Source organism: Patagioenas fasciata, chromosome 4 (genome assembly GCF_037038585.1).
Source record: "Patagioenas fasciata isolate bPatFas1 chromosome 4, bPatFas1.hap1, whole genome shotgun sequence".
NCBI classification, from domain to species: Eukaryota; Metazoa; Chordata; class Aves; order Columbiformes; family Columbidae; genus Patagioenas; species Patagioenas fasciata.
The window spans coordinates 42,804,780-42,827,962 of NC_092523.1; the positions used below are offsets into that span (position 1 = coordinate 42,804,780).

At 36.7% G+C, this 23,183-nt stretch overlaps 1 long non-coding RNA gene across 1 annotated transcript in view; it reads left to right on the forward strand.

The window, feature by feature from the left end:
- Positions 1 to 21,286, forward strand: part of LOC139827810 (uncharacterized) — a 33,873-nt gene extending 12,587 nt beyond the window's left edge. Inside the window, exons 3-4 of the long non-coding RNA XR_011738810.1 lie at positions 8,460 to 8,620; positions 21,203 to 21,286. This is a non-coding gene — a long non-coding RNA (uncharacterized lncRNA). The remainder of the gene's footprint in view (positions 1 to 8,459; positions 8,621 to 21,202) is intronic.
- Positions 21,287 to 23,183: the final 1,897 nt, after the last annotated feature.

The following is a 23,183-nucleotide window of genomic DNA, read 5'->3' on the forward strand; positions in this document are numbered from 1 at the left end:
TGTAAGAAACATTTGTGGTTGATTTTAAAACAAGGAATGTAAACTCCAACATTTCAAATAATTTTTTACCAAATTAACTGAAATTTTACTGTCATTTTGCTACTCAAATAGGTGGGATACTTCTGAATATTTTATAATATGGGTATAGTTTTGTCCTCCTATTAGAGAGGTTCTTGAATTATTTTAAAGACCTTTCACACAGGGCAAAATCAAACGTTAATGACAGAAGGAACAGTTGTTAAAGAGAGGTGTTGATCATAACAAAGCCTAAAAAATACTAATTGCATTATTCTATGCTGCGACACAATCTTTAATAAGACCTGAGAGCAGCTTGAGAATTGTGAAGCAGCAGAAAAAAAAAAGACATTAAGTGACTGTGTAATCCCATGGTCTTTGACATTATTAATTGTGCCACCACATGGGGCGGAGCAAAATAAAAAGAAAACTCTCTAAACCTTACTATTTTGGTGGTTTAGAGTTTGAAAATATTGACTTCTAGATCAGAATGTGTCAAGCCTATGGATTGTGCTATTGCCCCTCCTCATGGAAAGAAACAGATTCTAAACAATCAAATCAACATATGTCACTAAGCATTGTTACCAAGATGGCAAAGAAGGTCCTTTTGTAACTAAAGAAAGGTTAAACATTAGTTCTCCAGGTTTCCTTCTACAGATCTAACACTGCTGTTATGTGCTTTGATTTTTTTGCTAATAAACACAAGTGCACAGCCAAGTCTCTTTATTCCTGAAATTATACTTTGTAGGTGTTGTAGGTAACATACAGGTGAGGACTGATGAAGCTGGGATGTTTCCATGGAAACATGTGAAAAACTTTACAATGTAATGCAAAGTTTTTTATTTAAAATTATTTAGGAATTCCTAATAATATAAGAAAATTATTCAGTTTGTCCTTTTCCTCAGCATTTTGTTCCCTGGTGTAATCAGGTTTACTTACTAGTACAAAAACATTGCTCCCAATGTTACCTTTTTTTTTTCATTTATTTCTTGCAGTGTTCAGAACTTGGCCCTTACCCTTTTCTTTCTGTAAAGTAGTAGCTGATGTACAACATTTATTGTTCCCTTTGGTTGGATTCTGGCAGTTTTGGATTCCAGAAATTGCTGATGTCATTTTTCTAGAAATAATCTGCTCTTTGCAAATGGGTAATGACTGAGCTTGCTTGAGCCTTTATTTTTATAAGAAAGAGAAACAGAAGGGGTTTTGTCCGCAGATTTGGGTGCTTGCAGTATTCCATGTGACTCTATGCCTTCTCACCAGCAGTTCGTAATGGAAAGAAATTCTTGTTAGACAGAATCCTTTCCTAGATTTCTGTAACAGAGGCAGATTTAAGGATTTTGTACCAGTGGCGAGGGAACACATCAGGGCATCTGTATGAAAAAAGGCATTGTAAGTAATTTAAGTGATTTTAACTTAAGTAGCTGTTAAAAATAATGGTGTAATATGGGCAATCCTTCCTTTTCTTCCTCTGTATGTATAACTGCTTTTCTTTTCTGGAAAAAAAATATTTATAGATCACAATAAACAAATTTTATGGACAAGTGTTGCTTGCTAGTATCTTATTGTATTACCATTCGATTATTCTGTGTAAGTGGAAAAAACCTGTAAATTTATTCAACTGCAATTAGTGCATATGAAATCAAGTTTTCCTGAGGCAAAAATCTGCTAAGTAAATAGCACTCCCTTGCATGCACCTGTGTTTGGAATAGCTTGTCATGCTATAGAGATATGGATGGCAAGACAGGTATTTCAGTCTTCAGACTTGAGATATCAATTCTAGCAGACACCGCTGAGAGTGCCAGGCTTCCAGGAATTCATGTGTTGTTCCTGCTCTTCGCAAGAGAATTCTTCAAGCAGCGCAGCTAGTGGCTCTCGATGACTAGAGAACTCCCTCCAGTGGGAGATTTATTGCATGAACTTTACTTGAAACTGTGCTCTTCTAATGATTGTCTCTCTTTGGCAGCAAATGTATCATAAGCTATTAATGTCTTGCTCCCTTTTACTTTTCTACAATAAATCTGTAGTCTTATATATTTCTTAGAACACAACTGTGTAAAGCACATTGCTCTTTGCTTTAAGGAGCTGTGGGTTGGTTCTTGAGGGGCATACAGGTCAAATAGTTAAAGGAACTGAAGTAAAGGCTTACCTGCTACACACCAGAAAGAATCTAAAGAACCCATCAGACTGCTTCCCCGCTGTTATTCCTTATACAGAAGAGCAACAGTGGCACTAGGGCATGACAATTATGTTCCATGTAAGTTGTGATGGTAGGTTTAGCCTTTCTCATAGGGCAGCTGGAAACACATGCTGCAATCTCCTTCAGAAGGACACAGCCACTACAGATGCCCAAACAATTTGCATTCTTGTTGGCTTTTGCTCTCTGTCCTTAACCTGGCATGTGAAGAACTAGCCCTATTGAGTCCACAAAGATTTGGCACCTATGAGCTCTTGCATCAGGATCCTGCTCTCATATAGTGCTCAGCAGAAGATTTAGCTTTTATTTTGCCAACAGAAGGCATGGCTGTAGTGATAAAAACAGAAAAGTGAAAAGTTCTCATGCAATTTTGACACTCGGGAAGCTGAAAGAAAGGAAGGAGACCTAACCTTGTCCTTTGCACGCTGGCAGGCATAAATTTAAAATCGAAACGATTCCATTAGCTTCCCTTTTTAATGTTGTAAGACATGTCAGTTGTAGACAGGTGAAAGTGTGTCTCATTTTCCCGTTCATGCCTGCACTAAATGTGTTTGTTGCCATGGGGACTGCAGGTCTTGTAGCACATACTTCCTCCATCCTCATTAGAGGAGTTGCTATTCTTGCCATGTCAGTACAAAGGACCTCTCTCAGGAAAAACTGCTCATGTCCATGCTGTCTCAATGAGGTCAGTTCTCATGGCAACTACACTTTATCCACAGAAACGTGTATTGTTTTCTGGTACTTTCCCCTTCTGTGTAGAAATGATGTAAAATCCAAGGGAGCGGAAGACTAAGAAAGAAACCTAATTGGCATGCAAGCGGCAAACGTTGTGACAATTATTTACCTTTCATGCTGCTCATTATTGTTTCACAAATTATTAAGCAGCCTGAAGTTTTATGAGATGACACATAAGAACACTCCAATAGGGTTGTTCAGCAAAATGTCCATACAACAGAGGTTTTTTTTTGTTTTGTTTTAGGCAGAAATCAATTTACCGCAGGATTAGTTACCATCAGATACGGCAGAAACCAACAGCTCTATTACTGTGTGCCACAGGAGATTATTTCAGCCACTTCATCCCTCCTTCCTCTCCTGCCCCCCTCCTCCAGATTGAGGAAGCTCAGGAGGGCTGGGATGATCCCGTGAACAGTTGGGAAGAAGAAAGGAACTGCTTTGTTGGTGGGGATGGCCAGGGCACCCTGCTTGCACTCCGGCTCCTGCCAACAGGGGATTAGGTGGCATGATGGTGACTGATAGAACTACGCCTGTAACAAGGGAATTCTCCGCTGGTGGTATAAGGTTATGTTAAATCTCCTTTGTAGAACTAGCAGGGGATTGGCTTAAGGGTTGGGTTTTTTTACGGATTTCAAGACCTTTTGAATGGGAAAGACACCCCCCATGCTTTTAGTAGCATTTTCACTCTTGAAGAGGAGGAGAGACTTGGCCTTAGCCTAAAAAAACCCAAGCATTTACCTTGATTACAAGAACATCCTCAGTGATGCCAGTCTAAGCATTTTATAACTTCTCAGGCCACAAAGTAGAACTGCTGCTAGGAAAAAAGCCACTCCTATAACAAGAGACCGGCCACTTATTGACTGGGAGGTGACTTACAGCGCTGCTCTGCACTACGTGGCACAGCTCTGTCCAAGTGGGCAGATCTGGCTGTAAAAAGTCTTGCTCTCATACCTTAATGCAATTTCTACACTTGTGACTTTTACTGAACCCTTAACTGACTGCTCTCTGTCATTCATATGGTATTTGTAAAGATAAAGTATTATGTACTATAAGTCTACCCACAAGATTTACCACAAACCCTATAATTAGAATATTAGTTAATAAAACCTGTAAAGTACTATATTTATTTTAGATTATTACCTTCTTTGTTGTCATGGGGGTCACTGTAGATGGAAGCCAGGATAAACAAGGAAAAAATGACAAAAGCCAGCAAGATGAAAGCTACTTCAAGGTTTGTGAAGGGCAGCTCCATGAACTGTTACTGCTTTGCCTAGGAAAAAGTGTAAACGTTTACTCTGGCTGTGGAAAGGGAGGGCTCTCAATAGAACAGTTAAGTCTTTAGTCAGTAGGATACTATATCCTGGTCAAACTGGTTAAGTAACTATAGCAGGTAGGGAAACAATACTGCTGGCTCCTACAAGAATGCAAGTTCAAGCACTTTTTGCTGAGGACATAGTATCTAGAGTTGCTCTCGGGGACATTTACAGCAGTTAACACAGTAAAGCTGCACTTAGTTGAACGTCTCTATCTGTATCCTATATTTATTTTACATGTATTTAAGTACGATGCATTTAATAACAGGAACATATTTTGACGATGAAAGAGTAGTAGATAAATCCTTATTAAAATAAAAAGTATCTGTGAAGATCTGTAGGAATACATATTTTTTTCTTAATAGTAAAACTCCTAGTATGTAAAAAAAATAAATCTGTCTTCTGTGTAGTGGAAAGTTTAACACAAATGAGAGAAAGCCCCGACATTACAACAAAATTACAATTCAAATCCACATCAATAGTTAGTTTGGGGGTTCTGAAGTCAATGGAAATTTAAAGTACTCAATTGCCAACAGGATTTAGCTCTAAAAAGCAGTCTCCTTGAAATCTCAAAACCAAGGAGTACAATACATTTGTACAGAGATGTTGTGAGAATTCAGAAGATTTATATAAAATATAAAAGAAATGAAAAAAACTTGTAGTAAATAAAGGGAAGCCAGCACTTACTGATTGCCAGGAATTTGTGTGTATATTCCATCGGGATTTCTTCAGAATCATCCCATTTCTAGAAAGTGATTCAGTATCATGGACGGAGCTAATGACTCACAGCTGGGAAGATCTGATATAATATGGTTTCCTGGTGCTTCTCAGTTGCTGTCTTGCTTATGGCAGGTAAGGTCCACACCAGATTAGAAAGTGGTTAAAGTGGAAGAAGAAAGCACAGCCCAAAGAGTTTTCCTGTTGTACCTGCCTACAGGATGCTGGCGATGTGCAAGCAAACTGGAGCAACAGAAGTTGTAGCGATACCATTGGGGCAGCTGAGTCTGAAGTTTGTATGTTGTAAATCATGTTGAATTTTAAGCCCTAGTAAAATATTAACATAACTGTAAACAAGACTATCCAGTATAAGAAAGAAACCCAGCTCAGCAGATGTATCAGCAAGAATTTTAAACTTCAGATACAGACAGATATAAGCAATAATTATTAGCATGATCATGTTAAGGAAGTTTGCTATGTCAGCAAGAACCAGATCTGGATAGGTGTAACTTACATGAAAAATGGTCCTTTTGAAACATCTTTCTGCTCACTTCATGAGGATTTTCTTTGCTGTAAAGTCTCAGTCTGAAAAACACAAATAACTTTTATACAAACTAAAACAACAATCGCCTCTGATTGTATTAGCTGCAGGTTAGAGGAGATTTATAAATCATCATTTTTTAAATATTCTGGTTATTACTTAAAAATATCAAAGATTTTGACATTGCTATTTTTGAGTTTTGATCTTTTGTATAGTGATCTAAGCAGGAATATTTCCACAGCAGGAAAAGGAGTGATGCTTAATAAACTCAATATCAATAACATCTGAATGAAATAGGAGCATGTGGAGATTATTTGGTCTCTGTCACATTCAATGTATCTTCTGCTGGATTGTTTTTGCAACAAACATTTCATTAGTAGCTATTAAAAATCTCTCTTTATGATTTCTAAGAGTGAAAACATAGTTACACGTATCACAACTTCCCTGTCTATATGATGGACTATTTACTTACACCATTATATTCAATAAACCAAAGAACCAGCTATTCCTGTCAGAGGTAAACTTACACCTGTGTTTCTGTTGAAAAATGTTATAGACTGTATTTATGCATGCTTTTTCATTGCAACAGATAATATTTGTATATCTACCGGAATTTAGATGTGAATTTAAAACTTACATCTTTTCCTATATACGAAATCAAATTCTTCCATTATCCCGTATGAATGTTTCTTTTTATCTGATAAAAATAAAGTTGTGTGCAACTAAAGAAGATGCCTGATTTCTGAAAGTATGCTACAATTTATGAGAATTTTTGATATAAAAGGCTGCAATTTCTTTAAGGGAAGTTGTGAAGCAAACCTGATGTATTTTGTATTGTTGTGCATATATGTGTAGTGTATTAATTTATGTAAATGATGTTTTTACCTAATACATCATTAAGTAGTTAAATATAAATCATAGAGCCTGAGACATTAAGCACAACAAGAAAAAAATCTGAACAGCCATCAGTAAAAGAACCAATGGTTGATAATGCTTTTGAAATCTACTAAGTCCCATTGAAAGTAGTTGGAACATAAACTCCTCAGCTGCATTCACATTTCACATTTCACATTTCACATTTCACATTTATTTTCTCTTGGCAGTTGGCAGAATTGGTTATGTGGCCGCTGTAGCTTTAAGAATGAATTCAAGCAGAACCATCTACTGGTGCTGAAACATAACTAGCAGTAAAGAGAAAGACAAAATCATAAACAGTAAAAAAAATTTAAAAGTGTTAATTCTTAATATATACTTCTATATAAATACTTAAATCTGAATTAGGAACAACACTTAGAATAAAACAACACAGGATAAAATTGCAATCTGATTTAAAAATCACAGAACATTACAATAAATTATTTAATTGTAATGTTCATATCTTTCTACATTGTCCATTATACACTGAAAAAATACCATATCCTTCTTCTTGGAGATTAGTTCAATGGAGACACATTCAAAGGTCAGAATCCTCCACCAATGATTTACCTTTGTCAGGAATGGAGAAAGTATGCAAAATTTGTTAAATATAGAAGGTTTATGCCCGATATTGAAATTTTATTAATAGTTTCAGAAGGCTTTCAAACAGACACAAATTCTGTTTAGATATCTACAATCAGGCTAAGGAACATGAAGAGTTAGCTCTTCAAATGTATCTGTACTGTGGCTGAAAAATTGACACCTTCGCTTTTGAGTACTTAAAAGCAAAACTACTAAAAAAAGTTGAATTGAATGCTGTAAATCATGAGTGAATCAATTCCATATGTTTAAGTTTCTTTTGATCCAGGTAATATTATACAAGTTTAACACATTCTTTTTGACTCTAAGTTTTCCTATAGAAATAGAATTTCTTACTAACCCTTTATTTTTGTGGCAAATAAAATGTGAAGTTATTTGATATAAAACTCTAAGTGCCTAAGCCGGCCTACAAGAGCCAGGGAACAAGTTCATCAGAGTTTCCTAACCATGCTTGTTATCTTGTTTTGCAATGGAAAACAGGAATGCTGTTGAAAGTCTCAGGAAGCAATAACAGTTAAACAGAAAGATTACAAAGGGACTCAAAAGCAAACACTTCATTCAGCATTGTCATATATAGGGCCTGTTTATCTGCAAAACTGTAAGAACTCTCCTCACTCTCATAAGATGCATCTTCTTCTGCATTTGTTATAGGGACTATTTAGTATAAAGGTTACATGAAACCTTCAGTCTTCCTTAGAACCTGACAAGTCTACCACATTTTTTCAGTTGAGAGAGACCCTCTTTTTAGAAAAATACCTTTAAAAATAGCAGTAGGTAAAAAATAGCTGGAAGGCAAAACTTATCTTTTGAATATGAATAACCTTTCAAAACACAGATTATTTACTAAGTTTCTAATATCTTTCTCCATCAATGAAAGCAGATGGTAGTGAGCTGGCTAGAAATGAGGAAAAGAAGAATGTGCAGATGTGGGAAGAGATGCTGCTGGTGACAAAATAAAGACAAAGGTTGATACCCTGGGTAGAGAAATTGGATTAGCCTTCACCATTACTATGTGTTTACAGGGACAATAGTAAAATACTATAAAATTATCCCACTTGAAATAGAGCTGCTGACATTTTACTGGGGACCAGTGAAAACCCAGACCTTTTGTGATGAATTCTGATGGTTTTGGAAACCTGATTAACTTGGAAAAAGATAGGGAAGGTCAAGATGGTTTTTGAAAGGATGGTAAAAGGTTTGTATTGAAGTATACCAATATAAATATTCTAATAAGATTTAAAGAATGTTCAGTTGTAGCCAAAAGGAAATGATGTGTCTTGTGATTTATTAGTTTACCAGGTGGAGAAAATGAAGTCAGCACCACTGCTGGTGTTTGATGGTTGTGTAAGGTTTCTTTGTCTAACTTTTTAAAAGAAACATATATGAAAAGTAGTTCAATGACCAGATTCTTCAATCTGTTATTTTCCAGATGAAATTCTGACCCCACTGGGATCTTTAGAAAGCTGATCCATAACCTTGTTGTGGCTTGGATTTCAGTAACTCTGTAGCAGTTCCCTCCACAAATGTATTTGTTGACTTTTGTTGGATAACTGAGAAAATAAGGAACTATAATAACTGTCTGGACTAAAGGTATGTATCATGGCCTTAAAAAAAAAAAAAAAAAAAAAGTGAGACTGGAAAGAAAAATCCAGCATTTGTACAAGTAAGGCTTTTAACTTAAAAGGTTAGACCATGACAGAATGGACATAAGAATAGGAACTCAGTGGGAGCTGGACAGAATTAAATCCATAATTTGAAGTCTCTTTCTTTTTTTATAGTCTAGGTTGCTTATTGCTAATGAAAATATGATTCCATTTCTATAGGAATGAAGATTGTAGGAAAAAAAATGAATATGGGACAGGTAGAAAATTTAAAGCAAACACATGTTCTACATACTTGCATGCCTGTTCCTGTCACTGGAAAGAAGGCTGCCAATGAAGGGGAGATATCCTTCATGATAGTGCTTGTATTTAATAAAAGTTCTTACTGTTTTTGCAGAGGCACCTCCTTATATAACACAGACTCAGCTGTCATAGCTGTTGTTGATCACTTCTGAAAGTGAACTATGGACTTGACCCCATAGGTGGTATCAGAAAATGAGGAGAGGCAACATCTAAACTTGAGAAGTTTTCTGCTTTAATTAAAATCCAGCTTTGTAACTGACATAAGTTATCTGATCTCATAAAAATGGTTGACTAAGTCAAAGTGCAAGGGTCACAAAGAGACTTATGAAACTGTAATGTCTACAGCTTCAATCCAGTGATTGTTCCTGTTACAGATAATGTGAGGTACCTCCTTTACATAAACCAAGCTAAGCAAACATGAACTTTGTAAGATATTAACTCTAGATATTTGTCTTAATGCAGTGGAACATATATCATTGGTCTCAATTAAATTTCTAGTTGTTTTCATTTTTGTACATTCATCACATAATAAAATTACACCATGCTGCTGTTTCTTGAGAAAGGCTTCTCATGTGAATGTGGCTTTCTTTGCTTTAAAGTTACACTGTCTTAATGGGAGTAATATTACTCATAAATCTACTGTGTGTGGGGTTTTTTTTCTATAAACAAGTCCTTCAGTTTTTATCATTAAAAAAACCCAGGCTACGTATTGAAAAAAGAGTTCACAAGCTGGAAAGAATAGATCTCAGGAAGATTCTACTAAAATGGTTTTTGAGGCACCACCATTAAAGGCATTGAATGATTTGATAGCTGTTGCTGGTTTTCTACCCTTCACTGCTTTTAACTGTCATTCAGTTCTGTTTCTTGGCAGGTCTTTGACTTGTCTAAATATTGCAAAGCTGACTTCTATGATGTGATGTTATCTGTTGTAAATTAGCATCATTTACTAACTTCTGAATGCTGAGGATTTGATGAGCAGCTTCTTCAGTGAATTATAACCTGCTGAGTTGTGTGCTGTGGTGGGCTGGGTATCCTAATAAAGGAGTTAATTTATTCAAATCTTGGCTATTTATGCAGCATGGGTATATCCCTGATCATTAGCTCAAGAGTGAACTGGAACAGAATAAACTAAATCAGATACTGAGGAAAGGTAAGAGAGGTGCTGTGGAAGGAACAGCCAGACAAGTACCAGCAGAAAAAAAGTTGCTGAAGTAATAAATAAGTGACGTGTATATTGTGTATGTACCAGAGACGAAAAGAGCAGCCTTTGGACTGGCATATCTCGAATTTCCTAGTTATGTCAGTGTATCCTGGGTTCATAGTGGGTAAGTTCTAGACTCTTGTTTGTTGAGTCTGCTCATTTTGTTTCCTTAATTTGTATGCTAAGCTTATCAAAGTATAAGTTAAAAAAAGATATGTTAGCCATGAAAAATGCAGTAAGGTATAACTTTATTATGATATACTGAAAAATAACTAATTCCATGTAAGGTAATATATGTAACCCCTTCACAGGGTTTGGTTTCATTAACAATTATATAAAAAGTGGGATATTACAGAGATTAACTCAAACTTTCTCCCTAGGCTTTGCTGCTGCTAGGGTTAATGCTTGAGGAATGCTCAGTTTAGAGAATACATCCTTCTCCATTATGTCAGTAAAGAAGTGAGCCAACAATGTGAGTCAGCAAGGCATGTAAAATAGTTCTTGATAAATAAATAAAAATAAAAGGTTGGTGTGTTGCTATAAGGTTAGAAGAAGCATTGTTGAAGTTGCTTTAACTCTGTCTTTTTCTTAAATTTACAGCTAAACTGTGTTCAGTTCAGGGCATTTTCTTTTCATAGAAATTGCCATTGACAGGTAGTTTTTCTAGCTAGTCTTGGTTAGGGCTTTTTGTTGTTCTTGATTTTCTTGTTCTCTGGATGGTAGATCCAATGTCTTTAATATGAATATAACTGTATGTCTTTAGATCTGCTGTCCACATATTGTTTCATGTTTTTACCTACCTAAGCAGTTAACATTAATTAAAAGGCAAAAGATCCTGCAGTATTTCTGTGAGATATCAATGACTTTCTAACTCTGCAGTGAAGTGAAATTTTGTTTGTAACACTGAATCTAACACTGCTGACCTACAGAAACAATTTTTTTTTTTTTTTTAAATATCAGTTCAAGATCTTCATAGGTCAGAATGCAGATGAGTCCAATGTAAAACTTGATTACTTTTGTTCTGGCTCATATGATGTTCAGCTATAAATGTAGTGCTGAGCACATCTTTATAATTTCTTTCATATGCTTAAAGGCATTTTTTGGTGAGAAAATATAGTGGTAAATAATTGATACATATTCTGTTATAAAGGAAAGATATGTCCAGTGTGAAATACGAATGAACAGAAAAACTTCTAGAGTGAGAGCAGGGCTTCTGTTTATCTAATATATACTAGTGCAACACTGAAATGGTTCAGTTTTAAGCCACTTGAAATAAAAGCGTGGTCAAAATGGAATTATCTGTATCCCAATGACAGCCACATATTACATCAAAATTTGGATGAACCTGGGGACAGAAAAAGCAGAAAAGACACCCATGTTCAGAAAACACACCTAAGACCTACAAATCATAGCAATGAGATCCTGCACTTCATGTGAGGCAAGAGCAGAATTAGTAAACAAACGCCAAAATTATTCCTAAGGGGATAATCTCCCACTTCAAGCTCAGCCCTTTCAATGGGGAGGAAGCCTTGCTCCCAACATTCAGCAGGGTACCAGTCAGTACCAGCACATGAGTGGCAGAGAATGGATCAGCTCAGCTCACCTCAGCTCCCAAGGCCAGGAGAGCACAGCCCGTCCCCATGCACGTCATGCCAAAGCACCTTGTGGTAAACCAGCAGCAAAACTGAGACTGTCAGGGTGTCCCAGGACGTTCACCTGGCTTCAGGCCAGGAAGAATCAGCTGGTCAGGCTCTCTGCAGTGAATATCTAATGCAGGGGGAAGAGAAGAGTTTCTTTGTCCTCTGTGATAAATAAAAGCACAATATTGTAATAGAATATCCTTTAATTTAAGTGAATGTTACTTTGTGTGCTGTTTCCTCTAGTGTATTTTGGAGTCACACTGAATTTATATAGAGCAATATTTGCAAATAATATATACCAGATTTTCTTTCTTTTTAAAACAGTACGAGCTAAATAGCAGGCAGAAGAGATCTCTTTGAGTGAAACTCTAGTTTTCAGACTCAGCTTAATTGGTCAGAATTTTCCCAACTTTAGGCTTTGCAGTTTTATTTTGTTCTGTTTTTTTGAGTTTTTGTTGTTGTGTTTATTTGTTTGTTTTTTCTTTGCAGTGACACTAGTAATAAGGATATAAATATTTTATTCAGTCAAAAAAGTAACTTTATCATAAGTGAACTATCAGAAAACAAAGACCATTGAAATGCTAATTAAAATTAATATGGTGCTTTGTTTCCATTCAGAATCTAAACTTAAAAAAGAAAAAAACAAGTAGTTAAAAATATTCAGAAACCTCTTTGGATTGATAGAATCATAGAATGTCCTGAGTTGGAAGGGACCCACAGGGATCATTGAGTCAACTCCTGTCCATGCATAGGACAACCCCACAGGTCACACCATGTGTCTGAGCGTGTTGTCTAGTCTCTTCTTGAACACTGTCAGGCTTGGGGCCATGACTGCCCCCTTGGGGAGCCTGTTCCAATGCTCCACCACCCTCTGAGGGAAAAACCTTTTCCTGATGTCCAACTTAAACCTCCTCTGGTGCATCTTCCTGACATTCCCTCAGATTCTGTCATTGGTCACCAGAGAAAAGAATGATATTGTTACTTTTCTCCTTTTATCAACAATTAGAAAACCTTTCTGCTAAGCTTCTGGATTATTATATTTTAGCAGAAGTTCCTATTGATTCAGTCAATCTTTCCAAGAGGAGCTTGATTACTTACAATAAGCTACATGTGAACTGGGGGATCTAGGATATGCCAAGAACTGAACAGCAGTGATTTTTCAGTCATGATATTTAGCATTGTTGAATTATCCTCTCTCCAGTGTAAATTTATTTGGTCCAACTTTTGTGTGGGTGTGTCACCCTTCTCACACTATGTCACCTTGTGCGTTCCATTAATTACCATGACTAATAACAGTCATTCATCCTCAGCTCCTTCCTTGTTCAGAGGTGAATTGCATGTGCAGCAGAGTTTGAGTAGGGCGTTTGTTTGTTTGTTTGTTTTCTCTGCAGACACATTGTTACACATTTCTCTTTAGAAAATATGTCCTAGGTTACTCCTTGAGCAAAAATTGGTAAGCTTTATGGTAGCACTTGGAATCTTGGGCTATATTAAGTAGCACCACTAAACACAGAACTTTGTAATTCCAAAAAGAAATCTTCCTGAATTTCTTTCAAGACCAAAAGAAGTTACTGTTGTGCACTTTTTTTTTTTTTTTAATATGTATATGTAACTGTGGCCACATCAGAAAACTTACAGATCCTGTCTGTGAGATACTAGAAGACACATAGGGGAACTACGTCATCTTCCATTCCAAGTCAGTGCTAATTAACCTTTGACATTAAAAGGGTTGAGTATAAAATTATTACCTGATTTTGTAGTTTAGTGACCCTTTTAGCTTAGATCATATCAATAAGAGATGGTGTTCATCACTTCATAGGAAGCATGACTTGCTTTCCAATATTCTTCACCAATATGTCTGTATAATACTAAAAACGTAAAAGAAAAAAAAAAAAGGAAGCACAAAACAAGCAAATATAAATGTGCTGACCTGGTAATTTGTTAGAAAAATGAATAATTAAAACAGTTTCTTTTTTTTCAGCATAACTCGTCTGGCTAGGTAGTTATGTGGTGTGCATTATCAACTGTTATCTTTTCCAAACCAGGTGACTGCTTACCCTACTAGCATGATTAAAAAGGCTATGTTTATTTTTCCATGCCAGACTGTTATTTGTTGGGCGCACCTTGCCTGGACAGTGATTTTCTGTTTAAAGCCACAGCTAGAATGAAATTAGGGCTTGGTAACAGCAAGTTTCACTTGGGTTCCTTTTTTGACTTCTTTGTTTTTGCACAGTTGTCTGGAATTTGATTTTTCTCACCAAAGCTGTGAAACTGAGAACATTTCACAGCAAGGAAAACTCTGCAGTAGTTTAGCCACTCAGAATGCACGTTCAGAGATACATTTTCATAGTCACAAACTTATCCACATGCAGTGCAAATGCTGTGTTCCTGGTACATAAAAACAGTATTGGAGTTAGTAAGTAGAATTATGTTGGCTTTCTTGCTTATTGTATTACTAAAATGGTCAGGTAGAAAAAGATTTGCTAGAAAAAAGCCAAAGAGATGAATTTTCTTTTGAACTAGTGATAAATGACTTTTACTAGGTACTTATTTTTAGGGTTCAGTTTGACTGATCTACTTATCTCGGCGATGTGGAGAACACATGAAGTAGCTGGAAATGGCTGGTACTGAATTCTCCTATACTGGCAAAAGAAAATGGAGGTAACATGTCTCCTTCCTGCAACCACAGCTCACAACCCCAGCTTAATTCCTTCAATAGATTTACAGTCCAGTAACACCTGTATACGAGGTTTGGTTGGTATGGGGTCTGCCAGCCCCTAACTCTCAATTCCTCCATTATGGCTAACTGGGTATCAGGCTGTCACGCTAAGTCGGCCTTTCAGATATGCTTGTACACTGCTGATGATGATATACGAAAAGGAATAAAATTGGTTAATGTTACTCCAGTCTTCAAAAATGGCAAGAAGGAGGACCCAGATAACTATAGACCAGTCAGCCTCACCTCCATCCCTGGGAAACTGATGGAACGACTTATCCTTGGTGCCATCTCAAGGCATATCAGGGATAAGAGGGTCATTAGGGACAGTCAACATGGCTTCACCAAAGGGAAGTCATGCTTGACCAACCACATTGACTTTTATGAGGACATAACAAGATGGATGAATGATGGCAGAGTGGTGGACATGGTCTACCTTGACTTGAGTAAGGCATTTGACACAGTCTCCCACAGCATTCTCATAGCTAAACTGAGGGAGTGCGGTCTGGATGACCAGGTAGTGAGGTGGACTGCGAACTGGCTGAAGGGAAGAAGCCAGAGAGTCATGGTCAGTGGGGCAGAGTCTAGTTGGAGGCCTGTATCTAATGGAGTGCCTCAGGGGTCGGTACTGGGGTCTATATTATTCAATATATTCATCAATTATTTGGATGAGGGAATAGAGTGTACTATCAGCAAGTTTGCTGATGACACGAAGCTGGGAGGAGTGGCTGACACACCAGAAGGCTGTGCTACCATCCAGTGAGACCTGGACAGGCTGGAGAGTTGGGCAGGGAAAAATTTAATTAAGTATAACAAGGGAAAGTGTAGAGTTTTGCATCTGGGTAGGAACAACCCCAGGTTCCAGTATAAGTTGGGGAATGACCTATTAGAGAGCAGTGTAGGCGAAAGGGACCTGGGGGTCCTGGTGGACAGCAGGATGACCATGAGCCAGCACTGGGCCCTTGTGGCCAGGAAGGCCAATGGCATCCCAGGGTGTATTGCAAGGGGGGGCTTAGTAGGTCCAGAGAGGTTCTCCTTCCCCTCTACTCTGCCCTGGTGAGACCACATCTGGAATATTGTGTCCAGTTCTGGGCCCCTCAGTTCAAGAAAGACGGGGAACTACTGGAGAGAGTCCAGCGTAGGGCAACAAAGATGATTAAGGGAGTGGAGCATCTCCCTTGTGAGGAAAGGCTGAGGGAGCTGGGTCTCTTTAGCTTGGAGGAGACTGAGGGGTGACCTCATTAATGTTTACAGATATATAAAGGGTGAGTGCCACGAGGATGGAGCCAGGCTCTTCTCAGTGGCAACCAATGATAGGACAAGGGATAGTGGGTACAAACTGGAACACAAAAGGTTCCACTTAAATTTGAGAAGAAACTTCTTCTCAGTGAGGGTGACAGAACACTGGAACAGGCTGTCCAGGGGAGTTGTGGAGTCTCCTAGTCTGGAGACATTCAAAACCCACCTGGACACGTTCCTGTGTAACCTCATCTAGGTGTTCCTGCTCCGGCAGGGGGATTGGACTAGATGATCTTTCGAGGTCCCTTCCAATCCCTACCATTCTGTGATTCTGTGAGTTTTCAGTCCAGTGAAGTATAAGTCAAGAGTGAACAAAACTCCATTTTTGTGTGACTTAAATTATACTAATGTATCTAATGAGAATTTCTGGGCATAGTTTGGACTTGGGTAGCAAATACTAGGATATGCTTGCTGATTTGATCTTGCAGTGCTGCATATACTACTACAGTTGAATCCCTCTTTTTATAAAATGTTGTTATATCTGTCAACACTAAAATATTTTTTTTACAACTAATTCCAGTTTTGTGAAAGCTTAAAGAGGATATTATGGAAAATTGTTTTATACCTAGTATCATCTGGACTCTGTAGATGTCACTCTTTTGAATATTTTAATGCTGATAATATATTGGTAAATGAATATGAAGGGGGAAATACGGTTCTTCTGTTTCTCTGGTGCTTAAAAGTACATTACAAAATAAATATACGAAGATATGATTTTGCATGCAAGATTATCTTCTGTCCTTCATTTACTGCTATTATCCTAGGAGTAGTAGGTAAGGTCATAGTTGACATAAATATATACTTTATAATTTTCTCAGAATGCCAGAGAAATCTGTAATTTCTGGTGTAACTCAGTCTTGTCTTTTTAGATATATTTTGGTATCTCAAAATAAAGTAACTGCCATTTCCCTGAACTGAATGTTGAAAATGTTCCTTCCTACATACTCAAAAATCAGTCTATGGTATTTTAATACAAACATGCAGTATTTGTCTTTCAGCAGTTTGGGACAGCCTATCAGTTTGGGCTTCCTTGCTCTCCACTAAGCCTACTGAGATTAGCGTACACATTGAAATTGGTGAAGTCAAAAGAGAAAGAGCACCCAGTTATTTTGGTATTTTGCTGTTTCCTTTTCTTTCTTTGCATGTGGTCTGTTGTGACCAAAATTCTTGTCTGAGAACTTCCTGAACCAAAACTTTGCAGCCATAAGACATTTGACTGCAATAGCTGGGCTCCAGATTGGCTCCAGCTTTTACTCTGCTGCTGAATCTCAGAAGGCAAATTATTCAGAGGTGACTGCCTGATTTTGTATCCCACTGCGAAAATTCTGCATACCTTACAGAAAAATACATAGCCAGTGATGTTTTGATATAAAAATGACTCCAGTCAAGTACACTTACAAGACATCTTTTAGAAAAATCTGTATCCATTTGTTCCAATTTATAGATAATCCTCTGTGCAGTCAGCATTTTTTGACTATTACTATAGAAAATGGTACTGAATAAGCTAAAAGTTGAAATGATAGTAGGATGCATAAAAGCCTGTAGTTTGGATGAATAAACACCATCAGATTTCTATTATGAGAAATAACTATCTGGAACTGATGAAAACTATTTGTTTGTTTGTTTATTTTCCTGGAGACAGCACTGTCCCAGTGTTAACTCTTTTGTGGGAAGCACATGGGTAATGACACAATGTAAGAACATCTAGATTTCCTGCAGCCAACAACTGGGTTTAGATGACATTTTGGGAATATACTATGGTATGCAAAACTCATTAACAATGGCTACTGAATTCAAGTTACTCTGAGCTGTCTGTATGCACCTTTCAGTTTGGCATTTATACGAGTAGTTTATAGTCTATATCATATGCAGTACCTACAATTGCGAATGACCAAACCAACATTGAAAGTGGTAATAAAACTTTGTATTCCCACAGTATTGACATGGTATAATCAGCTGAACAGTAGCATGTTCAAGTAACCTTTTGTCTGCGGTATGTAATTTCCATTTTCAATTAGTTTATGTTTAAGGCAGTGGATGAAATTTGGTTTTGCAGCTATTTACTGAGATCTAGTTTTGTTCCTTGGGTTTGACCTTTGGGCAGAGAAAGTAAAGAATACTAGAAAAATGTTTATTCAGGAGTCTCAGATTTCCTAATGCCTGCAGACCTTACTGAATTTGTTTTCCCTGATCTTTATGCTGGGAATTAAGTTAACTTAGACAAATATGGTGTGGGGTTTTTTTTTTTGTTTGTTTGTTTGGTTTTTTGTTGTTTTAGTTTTTGTTTTTGTTTCCATTTGACTGAAATCAAACAATGGCGTAATTATTTTTTAAAAGGAAAGAGGCAAATTGGATTTACTCAAAGGGCATGTATATTGAAAATTTGGTGGAACGATATTTGAAGGAGAACTGAACAGAAATAGAAGCAGTCGTTGAGGAGCTCTATCCGTACATAAGCACACTGGAAAATTTCCAAAGATGTTGTCATTTATAAACCTTCATAAATTCAATTTTATGTATTTATAAGGAAACTTATGCTATTGATAGCAGGCTGTTTTACTTTATAACCTCCAGATTTTCCAAGTATTGCAGAGGTTTAGGAGCATTCTCATCAGTTTTGTAAAAATCCATGTTTACATGAACAGTCATGTCATTGCATGTATTTCCCTTCCTGTCTTCTAGGTCCAATGCTTTATAATAGTTAGGACGAGCACACACATCCCCAGCTTCCAGGGCACAATCCTCTTGACATTCCCTAACCCCTCAGTGAAGCATTTGTACTCGTAAACTGACTGTCTAGTCTAATACCTCAGAATGAATCTGAATTCAATAAATTATCACAAGAGGGAGCCCTTGTCAACACCAAATTCTGAAGTTCAGTACATGATTTTGCAGAGCTCCATTAATCACTTATCAAGAGAAACATAGGTTCTGTGCATGTGTAGTGAAAGTAGATTCGCACTAGAAGAGGACGTTTTGAGAAAGGTTATATATGAATTGACTTTCTACAGAGGAAAAAAGCCTAGAAACTATGGTTGAGGTTAAATTTTTCTTCCTTTATTTGTTACTGTGGTATTCCTATATTAATGAGATTTTATCAAGTAATGCAAGTAGAGCCTCCATTCTGGGAAATCGTAGTAAGAGCCTTCACAAAGATTCATAACAGGCTTTATCGTATGAGGATTACTTGTGTGTTGGTAACCTGTTATTAATCTTTGTTTTTTAAGTTAGAATGAGTGCAGAGGTCTGTGCAGTATGGAAACAAATTCAAAATGAAAAAAATAATAGTAAAGAGATCTTGTATAAACTAGGTTGCTTCATTGCACTTATGCGTTTTACTCTTTCAGTGTGCAAAAATCTGTTTTAGGTAACTTTTTGATTCCATTTGTTAATCAAGGTGGAGAAAAAAATATAGGTGTGGGCGAACCACGGAAACTCAGTGCTGTTCCATCAGCATTCCATAAGGAATGCTGGACACCTTGCGTTTTGTCACAAGTTTTAAGAAATAAACACCCCAGAAAATCCTAAAATTACATCTGCAGATGATTTCCATAGTGTCTCAACATTTAACAATTTCTTTCCAGCATTTACGCATTTAGCTTTCAGACCTGAGCACCAGCCTGAGAGCTGGGACTATGATCTGACATGGTGACACTTCTGGCTTACAAAAGATGGTTGGTCCCCAAGGGTCCATCTTATGTTTGGAATTTAGTAATTTGTGGGAGTGATGCATCAAAGAGAGAAGGGGAGGATGATGTTTTACATGTTAAACCTGTTCTGAGTATGTATTTCACCCAAGTTCAATAAATATTATTTGAAGTCCATTTTTGTAGAATGTATACAAGGATGTAATAAAACTCTGACAAATGAGCTGTTTATAGATTATAAATCAAATGGGGCCTAAGGTAGTGAAAGATGTAGATAGACAATTAACCCATTATGGGATGATACTTTTGAGATTCAAAGCATGATATCCTGATCTTCCTTTGATCAGCAATTGTATAATATAAATGAATTTTAAAAAGAGATCATCTGCTGAGGAGTAGAATTTGTATCTGGAGTAGTATTCTAAAATCATAAAGGCCAAATCAACACGCAGACTGATAATGAGAATTTTCTTATTGCCGGTAATATTATGGTGAGTTTAAAAATCCAGAAAAATCTACAGAATTATAAGAAACCCTAATTTTAACTGCAAAATGTAGGTGAAACATTCAAAATCATAGGAAAAGCATCTGTTTTGGTTATAAACTCAGATCTTCAGCCAGGTTTATGAATGATGAATATCACCTTTGGACAGCCTGAGCTCAACTAGAAATGAATTAGCTCTGTTTTGGAGCAGAGCAGAAAGGTCTGTAAGTGATAACCAAAAACTTCACAAGAGACCTATGACAAGGCAAAAACTGGGCCCATGTCCTCTAATTATTTTGACTAACATCTATATGCCCATCAGTTATGCTGAGACCAGAGACTTTACAAGTGTTTGGGACCTCCTTTTGCAGAAGGGAAATCATAAAGTGGGGAAACAACTGATGAACAGTACAGCGTTGTCAAGTCTTTTTTGGTTATCAAGACATCGCTACCAGTAAGGAAGAGATTGGGTCTGAGATGATACCTGAATGTGAAGCAACAACTGTCATGCAAGGCAAAGAGCATTCCAGGTACAAGGGATAAGGTGAGGAAGCACGTGCCCTCTGAAAGAAGTCAACTAGCCATGTTGCTGGAAATGCTGGAGACAGGGATGCTCTGAAATGTAGTAAGAGGGAAGAAATACAGCTGTGGGAGATTGCAGTGCTTCAACAGTGTTCTACAACATCAGATTTTCTCCATTTAGGTCAAGCTAAAAAAATTATTGTTACTATCTGAAACAACAAGAAAGGGTGACAGCCACAAAGCAAATATTTTCATCTGTGTTTTCAGAGAAAGAAAATTAGAATGAGAACGTTACTGGCATTATCTAGCAAAGGCAATATTTTTCACACTTGAGTGAGTATTTTTTTAAAGGCTTCTCCCCCGTCTTTTTCTTTTTGATCTGCTGTGAATGCATTGAAGTGGATATATAATGACTATTCAACATAAAGACAGTTTGGTTTCCTGATTCTTAGAAGAGGGAGAGAAACAGTACTGCATTAAAGAATGTTGTGGAAAACTAAGTCTTTTATTAACTCTGCCTAAAGAATCATTCAATCTGGGTGTTTTATCACTTATGGAAAGAAAAACCTCAGATATTGCTATAATAACTCCTTTATTTCTCTAGCATTTCAATATATCATCCAGTTTTCAAGTGAAGCAGAAGATAGGATCAAGTTGTGAGATGCTTGACTGTCTTACTGTATTATTTTTAAAAAGTACACACTCCAGACTAACAGTAATGCCAGAACTTGTCTGTGATTTTTTTTTTTTTTCCCTCAGTGAAAATTAACCACTTTGGTTAACCCCCCGCACCGCACCGCCATGGACTCTGTTTGCTCCAAGGCCAAGTTCTACAGTCATTACTGAGGTAAATCAGTGTCTTACATCATGAATGTTTGAATCAAGTTATGCCGTTATTTGTTTCTCCATCGAATCTGCAGAGCTTTATCAGACTCAGATGTTGTCTAGCAGTTCCATTTGACCTCCTAGTTCAGGGATATTTACTTTTAACAGAATTAGAGTATTTAATTCTGTTTCTAACCAAAACCAAATCATTCAAATTGGCACAAAACTTATGAGACATTTTACTTTGTGTATCTTAGCCATTTAACTAATATTATAGAACAATTCTTGCAAAGTTTTGTATTTATTGTGAAAAATTCCCACCAGAGACAGACTTAAAGATATTTTCATATTTCAATTAGAACATGCTTAGAAAAAAATATCTGTGTAAGGATTGGTCCAATTGGAGATTAATAATGGCCTATAAAACTGTTCAGAACCAGCTCAAGTTACTGTGGAGAGATGCTCTGGTTAGATAGTTTAGCTTTACACATTAGCTAGGATCTGTTTCAGCTGACCCATTAACAATAGATGCTGCATGGCGTATACAATGATTTTTATGTCAGTCAAAATTATTATGCTAGGTTTATATGAGAAGTCTAAAAGTACAGTGTGACAAACAGCAAATGCTGGGAAATATGATAGTTCAGTTACCTTTCATACATATGTGATATACAAATGGTACTTTTAAATTTTTTAATATTTTAATGTACTATCACGGTAAAAATGAACACAAAGAAAAAAGAAAATGTCCTACTCCAGAAGTATTTATTTTCTGTTTTCTTAAGGCTCATTTAAAATACCTGAGGAAATTATTTGCTCACCTATGCACACTTGAAAATCACTCTGATGCTTTTGAATGGACCAAAATGCTGGTGCAAAAATCATCAATAATGGAGGATGCTGACACAGTCTGACATTGATGCATTGCAGCATCTCCTGAGGAGACATTGTGATGCATTTCATCCGTGTATGAGGAAAATGTTTTGATGTTAATATGGGCATAACCTACAATATGAATTTAAATAAATCATAGAACTGTTACTGTGTATATACAATAGAGAATTTAGTCTTAAAACATTAATAATACAGCAACTTCATTTTTCTTTTCACATTTTCACACAATATAAGCAAATTGAGAGCATTGACTTCAGTGTTAAATATTCATCCTGAGGCAAGGAGATGCAGTAATACAATTTCTTTGACTATTTATGGGAACTGATGTGGTTAACCCCTATTCAGATGTCATGATTAATTTACTTTTGTATTCTTGAAATTATGATTTTTACTAGAAGGGCTAAAGACTACTATTAGTTGAACTGAAAAGAAAAAGAATTACACATGTCTTCACTTAGAGGTAAAAACCTTTTGGAGAAAAATTTGTTTTGACATTTTCAAGGAGGTTCTGGAACTAAGTAAATATTAAATAATAGGCCATGTTAGCTAAGTTTCTTGTGTTCAATTTTATATTTTCTACTTATTTTCTAGAAAATATGTAACCTTTCCTACGAGTTTTCATAAGATAGGAATGTCTGGTTGTAAAATCTGGTCCTTATATGTGATGGTTTGAGGTTGAATTGAAATGTTAAAATATTTTCACCTGGGTTTTGTGAATTATCCCCAATGTCAAGTTTTTTGTTTGTTTTTTTTTTTTTTTTTTTTTTTTTTCGAAGATCTAGAGCAGACAGGTATGGAAGAGGCAGCTCTGCTGCAGTTAAATGTCTTGCTTCCTTTTATTTCTGCCCCCTAACCCCCATCCGCCATTGGGCTTTATAACTTGTATAACTATTCCACTGAGGACTTGCATGCTTTGGAACCCAAACATTTGCTAAATGTCTAGGTTCAGCAGAGAGCATAGGCTGGCTTTTAGCTGTATTTCATCTCTTTTTACCAAGAAGGACAGGGAATGACCTAACTC